The sequence below is a fragment of the Vombatus ursinus genome, unplaced genomic scaffold (genome assembly GCF_900497805.2).
Source record: "Vombatus ursinus unplaced genomic scaffold, bare-nosed wombat genome assembly UNPS02000577.1, whole genome shotgun sequence".
In the NCBI taxonomy this organism is placed as follows: domain Eukaryota; kingdom Metazoa; phylum Chordata; class Mammalia; order Diprotodontia; family Vombatidae; genus Vombatus; species Vombatus ursinus.
Window position 1 is genome coordinate 5,227,025 of NW_020940355.1, and position 11,085 is coordinate 5,238,109.

Below are 11,085 nucleotides of genomic sequence, written 5' to 3' on the forward strand. Positions count from 1 at the left end.
CCCAGGTGAGAAGTATCATTACAGTGACTACATTTGTGGTTGCTATCCCTGGCTGGACTTAAAGGATGGCATAGACTGTTTTGTGATTGTACAATAAGCTGTAAGATACCTCACGGATCTAGTCCTGCTTTTTCATTGTGTAGATTTTACAGAGAGCTAAGGGGATTGATCTCAGGTCAGCTTGTAATAATAAAAATAATATTTATGTGACACTTTAAATTTTTCAAAGCTTGTTTCTGCAAATACAATCTCATTTTATTTTCACAACAACACCGGGAAGTAGGTGCTATTATTGTCCTCATTTACAGATGAGAAAACTGAAGCAGATAGCTATTAAGTGACTACACTGTTTCTGGCACATGGTAGGCACTCAATAAATGTTTATTGACTGATTTGCCCAGGGTCTCATAGTATCTGAGGCTGAATTTGAACTCAGATCTTCATGAATACAGGTCCAGCATTATCTATTGTGCTACCCAGCTACCTCTCTGGTAGCTACCAGAGTGGGGACTAGATCCATGTGCTCCAATTCCTTGTTCTCTGTTCTCTCCATCATCTCATGTTGCTTCTCTCTTACTCCTATTTGGTGTTAGAGAATATGGGAGGAGTTAATTTAAACAGAAGAAAAAAGTGAGAAGATGGATAGCCTTATGGTTTTCCATTTTATGGCATGATGATAAACTACAACCATGCTCATAAAATCCTGAAAATCATACACCTCCAAAATTTGCTTCCTGTGGGATCTTGAGTATTACTTGGGGTTTCTAAAATAACTTAATGTACATTAAAATATTTCTCTTATTGTTTTGTCCTATTTTGAAATGTCAGGGTAAACTTTGTGAATTTAATGAGATAATACAAATCATCATTTTCATCCTCCATCAGATACCCAGTTTAGAAAAAAATTTGGGAAGTTGATTCCAACTCCACCTTAAGGCAAGATTTGAGGAGAGGATGTCATGGATTACTAAAAGAGGGCTGTGCACAATAGCTGGATTTAGGGTTGACACAAAGGGGAACACAAATTTCCTTATGTTATGTCACTGAAGAGGACATTTGGGATGCATTGGGTGTGAGTGGGGAAGTCTTAAAAAGAAAATAAAAGTGAAACTAGAAGATAATGGAAGTAAAAGAAAAGTATAGCTCCTGAGGACTTACATAAGTCTTTTGAGGCTTCCAGGCTATCAGTATTTCTTCTGTTTTCCTCAGAGGCAGTTCACCTTGAAGCTTCCTGAAAAAAAATTAAGAACTAAAGAGAGGAACCTGTTCTTCCAAACACTGGTTGCCCAATGTATTGAAACACACTTTTTTCTCATCAGGGTAAAGGAAGAGTAACTATGTAGCTGAAGTGGCCCTACAAATTCATACACTTTTTGTATTACTGAGCTGCAATGTGCAGGCAGTCTTCAAACTAGAAAAGAGTTCGGTTCTAAAAGTTCATTTGTAAAAGAGTTGTTTGACATTTGCAATGAATTTTCCCATAGGTAATACACTATACCTAATGGTTAGGTACCCAAGGCAACTCACAAAAGACTCTAACAATAAATGTACCTGAACTATAGTACTTAGCACTACTAACTACTTAGCCAACAGGAATAATGGTGTTTGAATGAAAAAATGTATTCAGAATTTTAGCAACAATACATTTTCCCTGGATGTTACATTAGCTTGGGGGAGGCAAGATAGGATGAAGGGGATAATGGCAGGTTGGTTATAGCTAGCTCTCAGTAGACTCAGGGTCCCCATACCTCCTTATCTCCTCAAATACTTATAGTCCTATTTCCCTCATCCTCTTCCAATCCTGCCTGAGCTACTGCCAAGCATTAGAGTGAAGTAAGAAGCAGATTCTGGAGCTGGAGGGAATGGGGACATCTTGGTCAGCCACCGCATCTAATTGCTTACAAGGTGGAAGGCAAGGATAAAGGATGATAACAAATAGCAACATCTGGGACAGTGCTTGGCACATAGGAAGCAATTAATAAGCAATAAATGCTTATTGAAATCTCAACATAGAGGATGATCCAAGACTTAAAGTTTTATACACATCAGGAAATATGACTTGGCTACATCAAGGACTGTTCATATTCTGATTTCCCTACTTTGGGAAACAAGGAAAATCCATGGTATACCAAGATACCAACACAGTTTCAGGAAGAACTTTCTCAGTGAGAGGAGTTAAGTCCAAAATTGTTCTTGGAGAAACTGACAAGAGAGTTTATAGCAAGGTTGAAACAAATATTGTAGATCACACATTTCTTAGGAAACAAATATTGTAGATCACACATTTCTTAGGACTTTAGTTCACTTAAAAGATTATGCCATTTGAAAAACTTACATCAACTGATGCTGAGTGAAACCAGCAGAACCAGAAGAACAGTGTACACAGTAACAGCAACACTGTTTGATGAACAACTTTGATAGACTAGCTCTTCTTAGCAATGCTAGTATCTAAGACAACTCCAAAAGGCTGATGATAGAAAATGCTATCCACATCCAGAAAAAGAACTATGGAGTCTGAGTGCAGATCAAAGCATACTATTTGTTCCCTCTCTTTTTTTAAATTTTGTTTCTTCTTTCTCGTGGTTCCTCCCATTGGTTGTAATTCTTCTTTACAACATGACTAATATGAAATATGTTTAATATGAATGTACATGTAGACCCTATATCAGATTGTACATTGTCTTGAGAGGGGGGAAGGAAAGGGGAGAAGAACTCAAAATCTTTAGGAAGTGAAAATGAAAAATAAATAAATAAATTTTTAATTTTTAAAAAAAGATTATGCCATTTATTAATATATTTCCATCTCTCTGCTCAATTTTCTCAGAATCATTCCTGAGTTGGAAGGAGCTTCAGATGTCACCTAGGACAACCGATTTTGTGGAACAAAACTGTACATCCAACATACCCAATACTCTTGTCAACAAGCCTTTGCTTGAAGACCTCCAGCAAGGAGAAAACTACCTCCCATGGCAGTGAAGTCCACTTTTAGATGTCTTTAATTGTTTGGAAGCCTAAATCTGCCTCCCTGCAATTTCCACCCTCTGCTACTGGTTCTGTCTTCTGAGGCCAAGCAGAACAACATTAATCCCTTTTAGGAATGATAGCTCTTAAGATATTTGAACACAGCTATCATATCCTCTGTGAATCATCTATTTCTCATGTTTAACATCCTCACTTCTGTCAATTAGTACTAATATGGCATGTCCTAGGGTCACCTTCTCTGTAGGCTCTCCAGTTTATTAATGTACTTCCAAAAATAAAGTATATAGAAATGAAAACAATACTTCGAATGTGATCTGACAAGGGCAGAGGACATTGGGACCATTGCCTTCTCTCTCCTGGACACTATGCCTCTGTTAATGTAGCCTAAGATGACATTGGCGCTCTCTCTCTACCTCTCTCTCTCTCTCTCTCTCTCTCTCGCTCTGTCACCTCTCTATATCCATGTATGTAGATAAGTACACATACATGATAGACACAATATAACACATGTGTACACATATATAGACATATGTGTTGTTGCTGTTGTGTTTGTCCTTCTTTCTTGAAGAGGAGGACATCAAGGAGAGGATTACATAACTTGTAATTGACTTTGATTTAAGTGAGGGAGGGCTGTGCAAGGTCACCAGCCTCACTTTCTCCTCCAGATCCTCTGGGTCCAGTGGCCAGATATTCATCAGGACGACTGGACATAGCCCAGGATGCAATGGGAGGCCTTAGCCCTTTTAAGCTAAGGTCTTTTCAGGTTCTCACTTTGAGTGAGGTAACACCCATTCAATGAAGAGGCCTCTTTAAGAAGTGAGTGAAGGGATGGTCCCTTTAATAAAAAAAAAAATAGAACTGGGAGGGGACACATATACATACGTGCACATGCATACATAGATATAAAACATTGTTTTCCTATTGAGTTTGCAGTTCACTAAAACCCCAAGATCTTTCTCAAACAATTTATTGTCTAACCATGTATTCCCTAATCTGTATTTGTAAAATTGAGGGGTTTTATTTGAGACAAGCATAAGATTTTCATTCATCCCTATTAAATCTCTTTTTAAAAATCTTATTTTTTAGTTACATTTTAAGTTTTGAACTGTCTCCCTCCTTCTCCACCTCACACTAGAGAAGGCCACCATTGATGCAGATTTATAAAGATATGTTAAAGCATACTATGTGTACCTCTATTTATCAGTTCTTTCTCTGGAGGTGGATAGCATCTTCCTTCATAGGTCCTTTATAGTTGATTTGAGTATTTATAGTACTCAGAATAACTTGGTTATTCAAAATTATTCTTCAAACAATATTGCTGTTACTGAATGCAAGGTTCTTTTGATTCTGCTCACTTCACTTTTCTTTATTTCATGCAAGTCTTTCCATGTTTTCCTAAAACTAACCCACTCATCATTTCTTACAGCACAGTAGGATTCCATCACAATCATATACCACAATTTGTTCAGCCATTCCCCAATTCATGGGCATCCCCTCAATTTCCAGTTCTTTGCCATCACAAAGAGAGCTGCTATAAATATTTTAGGACATATAAATTATTTTCCTTTTTCACTGATTACCTCGGGAAACACACCTAATAGTGGTATTGCTGGGTCAAAGGGTACACACAGTTTTATAACTCTTTGGGTATAATTCCACATTGCTCTGTAAAATGGTTGTCATTGTTCCACCAACAGTGTATTAATGTTCCAATTTTTCCATACCTCCTCCAACATTTGTCACTTCCCCCTTCTATCATTTTAGCCAATCTGATAGGTGTGAGATGATATCTCAAAGATGTTTTAATTTGTATTTCTATAAGCAATAATGATTTAGAACATTTTTTCATATGACTACATATAGTTTTTATTTCTTCATTGAAAAACTGCCTATTAATATCCTTTTACCATTTATCATTTGGGGAATGACTCATATTCTTACAAATTTGACAAAGTTCTCTATATATTTGAGATATGAGACCTTTATCTGAGAAACTGTTCATAAAAAATTCCCCCCAATTTTCTACTTCTCTCCTAATCGTGGTTACATCAGTTTTATTTGGACAAAACCTTTTTAATTTAATGTAATCAAAAGTATCCATTTTATATATCACAATGCTCTCTATCTCTTCTTTATTCATAAATTCTTCTATCCTTAAGTCCAAAAGGTAATGTGTTACAGGTTCTTCTAGTTTTCTTATGATATCTCCCTTTATATCTATGTCATGTGTCCATTTTGACCTTATCTTTTTAAATGGTGTGTAAGATGTTGATCTATACCAGTTTCTGCCAGGCTGTTTTCCAGTTTTCTCAACAAAAATTATCACTATTAAATTTAATCTTATTAGCCAAATGCCAGTCTTCTAGCCTGTCAAGATCTTTTTAGATCTTCTCTTTGTCATCTGACAAACTCTTTCCAGTTTTGTGTCATCTGCAAATATGATGACCATGCCATCTATTCCTTTACCCAAGTCACTGATAGAGACATTTAATAGCAAAGGACCAAACAGAGATTTCTGGGATGCTCCATAGAGTCCTCCTTCTAAGTTGACATCAAACCATTAATGGCTACTCTTTGACTCTGTCTATCCAACTAGTTCCAAATTCACATAATTACACTATTGTCTACTGTTCTTCTAGCCCATAAGAATAATCTCAGGTACTAACAAATGTTGTGCTAAAATTTGAGTAAGCTCTCTTTATACCACTCTGAGCTACCAGTGTCCTACTCAAATACTAAAATATCTCCACCATCTCCTTGATTTGAATCTTCCCTTCAGTGATGAAGATTTGCAATCCATCCATGCCTCTCTATCCTGCATGACTTTTTTTTTAAGAACAAGTCACTTTTATTTGATATTTTGGTTTACAAAACGTTAGAAAGCATACAAGTGGGATCCATTATTTTAATTGCAAACAATTACAGACTTTCTTAAAATAAAAACAACAACAACAACAACAACAAGGTTTCCATGCTTTTCCTCCCAGACATTTCTTAATGAAATATCCCACTAAGTTCTGTGGTCTCTTTTGATACTCAACAAGCACCTCATGGGAGCTGCTAATCTGATCTTCATTGAAATGATTTAGAAGAGTAACACATACGACAGCAGCTTTGATGCTGCTAGCATCACATGTGGCTACAAAGATAGAAGATTCCGTCTCAATGTTTCTGATTCCCACATCATAAGCTGCCTGTAAATACCTTTGCTTATCCTTGTCCATATATGAGCAGAAAGCACCACCCAGCCGAGCTCGAGCTTTGTAGAAGTCTAAGTTACACATGGTGTTTCCATGTATTCCATGTAACAGTATTAAACTCATTTATCTCCTTGGCACATGCCATTAGTTCCTGATTTAGGTCATCGCTGAACTCTATATTTCACACTATGCATTTCCCCAAAACAATTTGTTCAAATTCATGTTTGAAGCCAGAATCCATAGCTTTTCTAGTTAGCACTACTGAACTATATTCTAGACCTGTTCCACCACATGTACCAAGGCAAATGACAACAACATCAGAACACTTGGCATCATACAGTAACTTGATGAGTTCATGTAACATGATTCCAATGGAAGGAACTCCCATACCATGGCTAATTGATAATACAGATCCAATCTTATACATGGCATACTGGTCAGTTCCTTCACAAATGTTAGGGTGATCCATGCCAGGTTGTGCAAGTCCCAGCTCTTCACTTGTACAGCTAATGAAAGCTTTCATCCGGGCAGAACTTCCTCCAATACATACAACTTTACATCTCCAAACACAGTATATAAATCATGAGTTTTAGTTTCAAGATTGAAATGGTAAAGAATATCTTCCTTCACTTCTGAGATATTTGGGTTTGAAAAGTGAATTGAGAGTTCACCTGAACACTGCAGATTTTCAGGTTTCTTTTCCTGAGTTGCCATTCTTTAGTTTCAAACTAGACCCTCTCTCTGACTCTTGGGAATTCGTAATCTCCTTCAAGACTGGAAGGAGCTCCACCTTTGACTAATATCCTGCGTAACTCTTGTCCATGACCTTCTTTGTAAGTTTTCCATTGGGATAAACCCATCTTATAGGGGGTTTTCTTCAATTTCTCATGATATCATTATAATATCAGTGTACTACTCTGCCAAAAAAAAGGAAATAAGGCTAGTCCATTAGACCTATTATTAATGAAACCATGTTGGCTCTTGATGATCCATATATTCTTTTGTAGATGTCCACTCACCATTCCTTTAACAATATGAAGGTGTGGTCATCAATTTGTTGCTGGCAGTAATGCATGACAGAGGTGGAAATGTAGGACACAGGTCACCAGCCTTACCTAGGTCCAAGCTAATGTGTTTGGTAAATAAGGACATGATGATGTTGAAAACAATCTCTTTCCTACAGCTCCAGGCAGTGCCTCTGCCATTCATCCAGGCTAGGGAACCAAAGATATGATGCGAGTTAAAGAAGATTCCAGATCATGTCAGATAAGAGTTTAGACTGCAGTGTCCCAAGCAGCAACAGGGAAAAAAAAAAGAGTTCAAAGGACAGACTACAAAGTTCCTAAGGGTTTCCCCAGACACCAGGTTGGTTGCTATCTATAGATGGTCCATGGGACTATCAAGCTAAAAAGTCATGAGACTCCTCTTTCTGACATTGAATATTAGCCTAAGACCAGCAGTCGGTAGCAGAAAGCAACGGTAGTCACAGCAGTGATTACCATTTGGCAGGAGGAGCGAAGAAAACCAGCAGCAGCAGAGATCATAGCATCATAGATTTAAAGCTAGAAAAGATCTCAGAAATCATTGAGTAAAACAATTCTTTTATTTTACAAATGAATAAACTGAGCTGCAGAGAAGTTTAGAAAAATCACTTTGGCAGCTGAATGGAAGATGGATTAAAGTGGAGAGAGACTGAGGCAGGGAGATCAATTAGTAGGCTATTGCAATAGTCCAGGGGAGAGGTGATGAGGGCCCACCTTAGGGTTATAGCTGTCTGAATTTCAGGAAGGAGGAGTGCCATTGTAGTGTCAGACCACTGGGGTGTTGTGTTCAGCCCTGGAAGAGAACATGTAGAGGATATGGGTCCTCCCTCAGAGTGCATGGCTCCTCCCAGAACCTCCATTTAAGGAGAGTACCTGGTGGTCTCTTTATTCCCTACCAGGTCGCCTTCTCCATGTCTCCATCATGTCTCCATCATGTCTCCATCATTTCTCCATAGGGTACCTTCTCCCACCTCCACTTCTCAGCTTTCTTTCTTGTGTTGTCTTCCCCCATTTGAATATAGGCTCCTTGAGGGCAGGTTCTGTCTTTCTTCCTACTTGGATCTGTATTCTTAGCTCTTAGCACAGTATCTGGCACACAGCAATAGCTTAATAAATGTTTGTTGAACTGGCTGATTGACTGAATGACTGACGACAACTAGGATGAGTAAGGGTCTTGAGTTCATACCACATGAAGAAAATCCAGCTTACTTGCTTTGGAATTTTAAATTGTTCCAACCTACCTTTCTGAATTTTTACACATTACTCCTTTTCCCTCAATTTAAACTCTGGCTGAACAGGCTGACTTGCTTTTCTTCAATACAACATTCCACCTCCCTTCTTTGTGCCTTTGCAGAGGCTGCCCCACCCCAAGCTTACAATGCCCTCTACACTCTCCTCTACCTAACTTCTTCGACAATGTACTCAAGCATTGCCTCCTTCATGGGGCCTTTCCTGATCCTCCTGCTATTCATGAAATCTTCCCCTCTGAAGATAGACCAGTCTGTTGTTGCTGTTCAATTGTTTTCAGTCGTGTCCGACTCTCCATGACCCACTTGGAGTTTTCTTGACCAAGATACTGGAGTGATTTGCCATTTCCTTCTCCAGCTCATTTTACAGATGAGGAAATTGAGGTAAACAGGGTTAAGTGACTTATCCAGGACCACACAGTTAGTGTCTGAGGCCAGATTTGAACTTAGGAAGATGAGTCTTCCTGACTCCAGATCCAGCGCTCTATCCATTGAACCACCTAGCTGCCCAGGCCAGTTTAGGCCAGTCAGAAAAGGTTGGGGAGGAGAACACTGTATTTGAAGAAGATACATTCATGTGAGGAAATCTAGGAGCTATAGCAATGATGGAGAACACTTGAGTGAAGACCAATGGATGCAATGTCATTAGAGCATAGCACAGACCATGACTTCTTCCCCTCTGACATTATGTAATATTTACATAACATACATGTTGTTTCTATTTATATATGTACATGTTTCCCCTGATAGACTAGAATGTCCTTGAAAGAAGGGACTGTTTCATTGTAGCCTTTGCATAATCCCAGTACTTAGCACAGTGCCTGATACATAGATACTTAGTAAAAGTTTATGGATTGATTGGTTGGTTGAAGAGACTGGGGATGTTTAGTCTGGACAAGAGGAAACTAGAGATAGATGAGATAGTTAACTGCCTTCAAATATGAAGGAAGAGATTAGATTTCCTATGATTGTTCCCAAAAGACAGAACTCAGAACACTAAGTGGAAGTTAGACAGAGAAGCCATTTTAGGCTCAATGTCAGGAAAAACTTTCTAGCAAATTGAACTGTCCAAGAGTGGAATAGGATGCTCCTGTGGAGAGGGATGAGTTTAGACACTAGTGACTACTTATCTGTTGTGCAATATAGTAGGGATTCTTTTTGCAGGTATGAGTTGGAATAGAAGACCACTGAGTTCCCTTCCAACCAGCATACTGCTAAAACCAGCTGGAGCCAACTCAACCAGGTCAGAAGAGCCAATTGTTAAATTTTCAGTGTGAGCATTTACACCTCAAAATTTGGCAAACACTATAAATCAGGGTCCGATTTATTATTTTGTTGATTTCTAGACTTAAGAAAGTGACAGAGCAAATGTCAATAATACAGATTAAAATGTGTTGTGCATATATTTCTCCCCCCTCCAGAGGACCAATTGTTAAACTTTTACCAGAACATAGATACTTCCAACTCTAAAATTCAGTGGTTCTCTGAAGGTTTCTATCACTTCTGCTTCAGCCAACAGTTCATCCATGTTGCAAGGTCACAGGTCCCATCGTTGTTTCCCTCACTATTCTAAAGATAAAGTCATAATTAAGGTGAGCCAATAAAGTATTAACTGCTCTGCTTTTGACAGAGATGGAGTTTCAGTAGATGTCTGAAGAGTTGAAGTCCTTCCTGTAGCAGTCCAGAGGAGTTGGCCATTACAGGCCCTGGTGACCTGTGAACCTTACTTTCATCAGAATGTCTATTTCATGACTAATAAGTCATTACTTCTCCCTTCCTGAATTTGCTTCTTTCTCATGCTTAAATTCCACAGCTGGCCCAGATAAGATCTCCAGGGCACGTGCTATAATGCTTACCCTACTGTCAGGCATGCAGTATGCTCAGACTGGCATTTTATGACATGACTAAGAAGTATTTGAGAGCTCTCAGTGGAGAATTCTGTAATGCTTTCATATTATTTAAATACTGTCGTGTTTTGCTTAGGTTTGTATTATCTTGTGATGCCAAAGACTGACTTGTTGAGAACTATGTCTTGTTGGCTCATGCCACTAGAAACTGTATCATAACCCACACAAGCAGCCAACTCCTGACATCACTTTTCATTGTACCATTGGTTCTCAAGTTGGATCAAGACCAGAGAAGAGTGCTTGATGATGGCAGACTCCAGACCTAAGACATAACACTGAAGAAAGCTGCAATGCTACTGATTGCTCTAACATCACTGAGAGCTGTAATGTTTAATCTGACAACTGCCCAACCAAGGATTCTGCCACTTAAGACTGCTCGAAACCCTCTGCAGAAGATGCCATACATCACTGCATCCCAGTCATTTAGGAATTCTGGGGGCCAGAGGAGACTACAGGCTGAAGTGCTTGTGTTCCCATCAGGTTTTCTTCTCAATGAACATCCTTGACCAAATAAGTGCTAGTCTGGTGGACCCCTTCATTGACTCAAACCCATATCTGAGTAAAAGTACTAATGGACAGGGGTAGCTAAGCCTGTGAGATGAACCTACCCTAACACTCCTCTAAAACCCTTCCATATGAGACTTGTGATGTGTTCCCTGAACTCCTCATCTCTTTCCTCTTTCTACCCAAATGGTCTGTGATATGC

At 38.8% G+C, this 11,085-nt stretch overlaps 1 pseudogene; it reads right to left on the reverse strand.

The window, feature by feature from the left end:
* The window catches only part of LOC114046578, a 45,050-nt pseudogene extending 38,154 nt beyond the window's left edge, over positions 1–6,896 (reverse strand).
* Between the last annotated feature and the right edge of the window lie 4,189 nt (positions 6,897–11,085).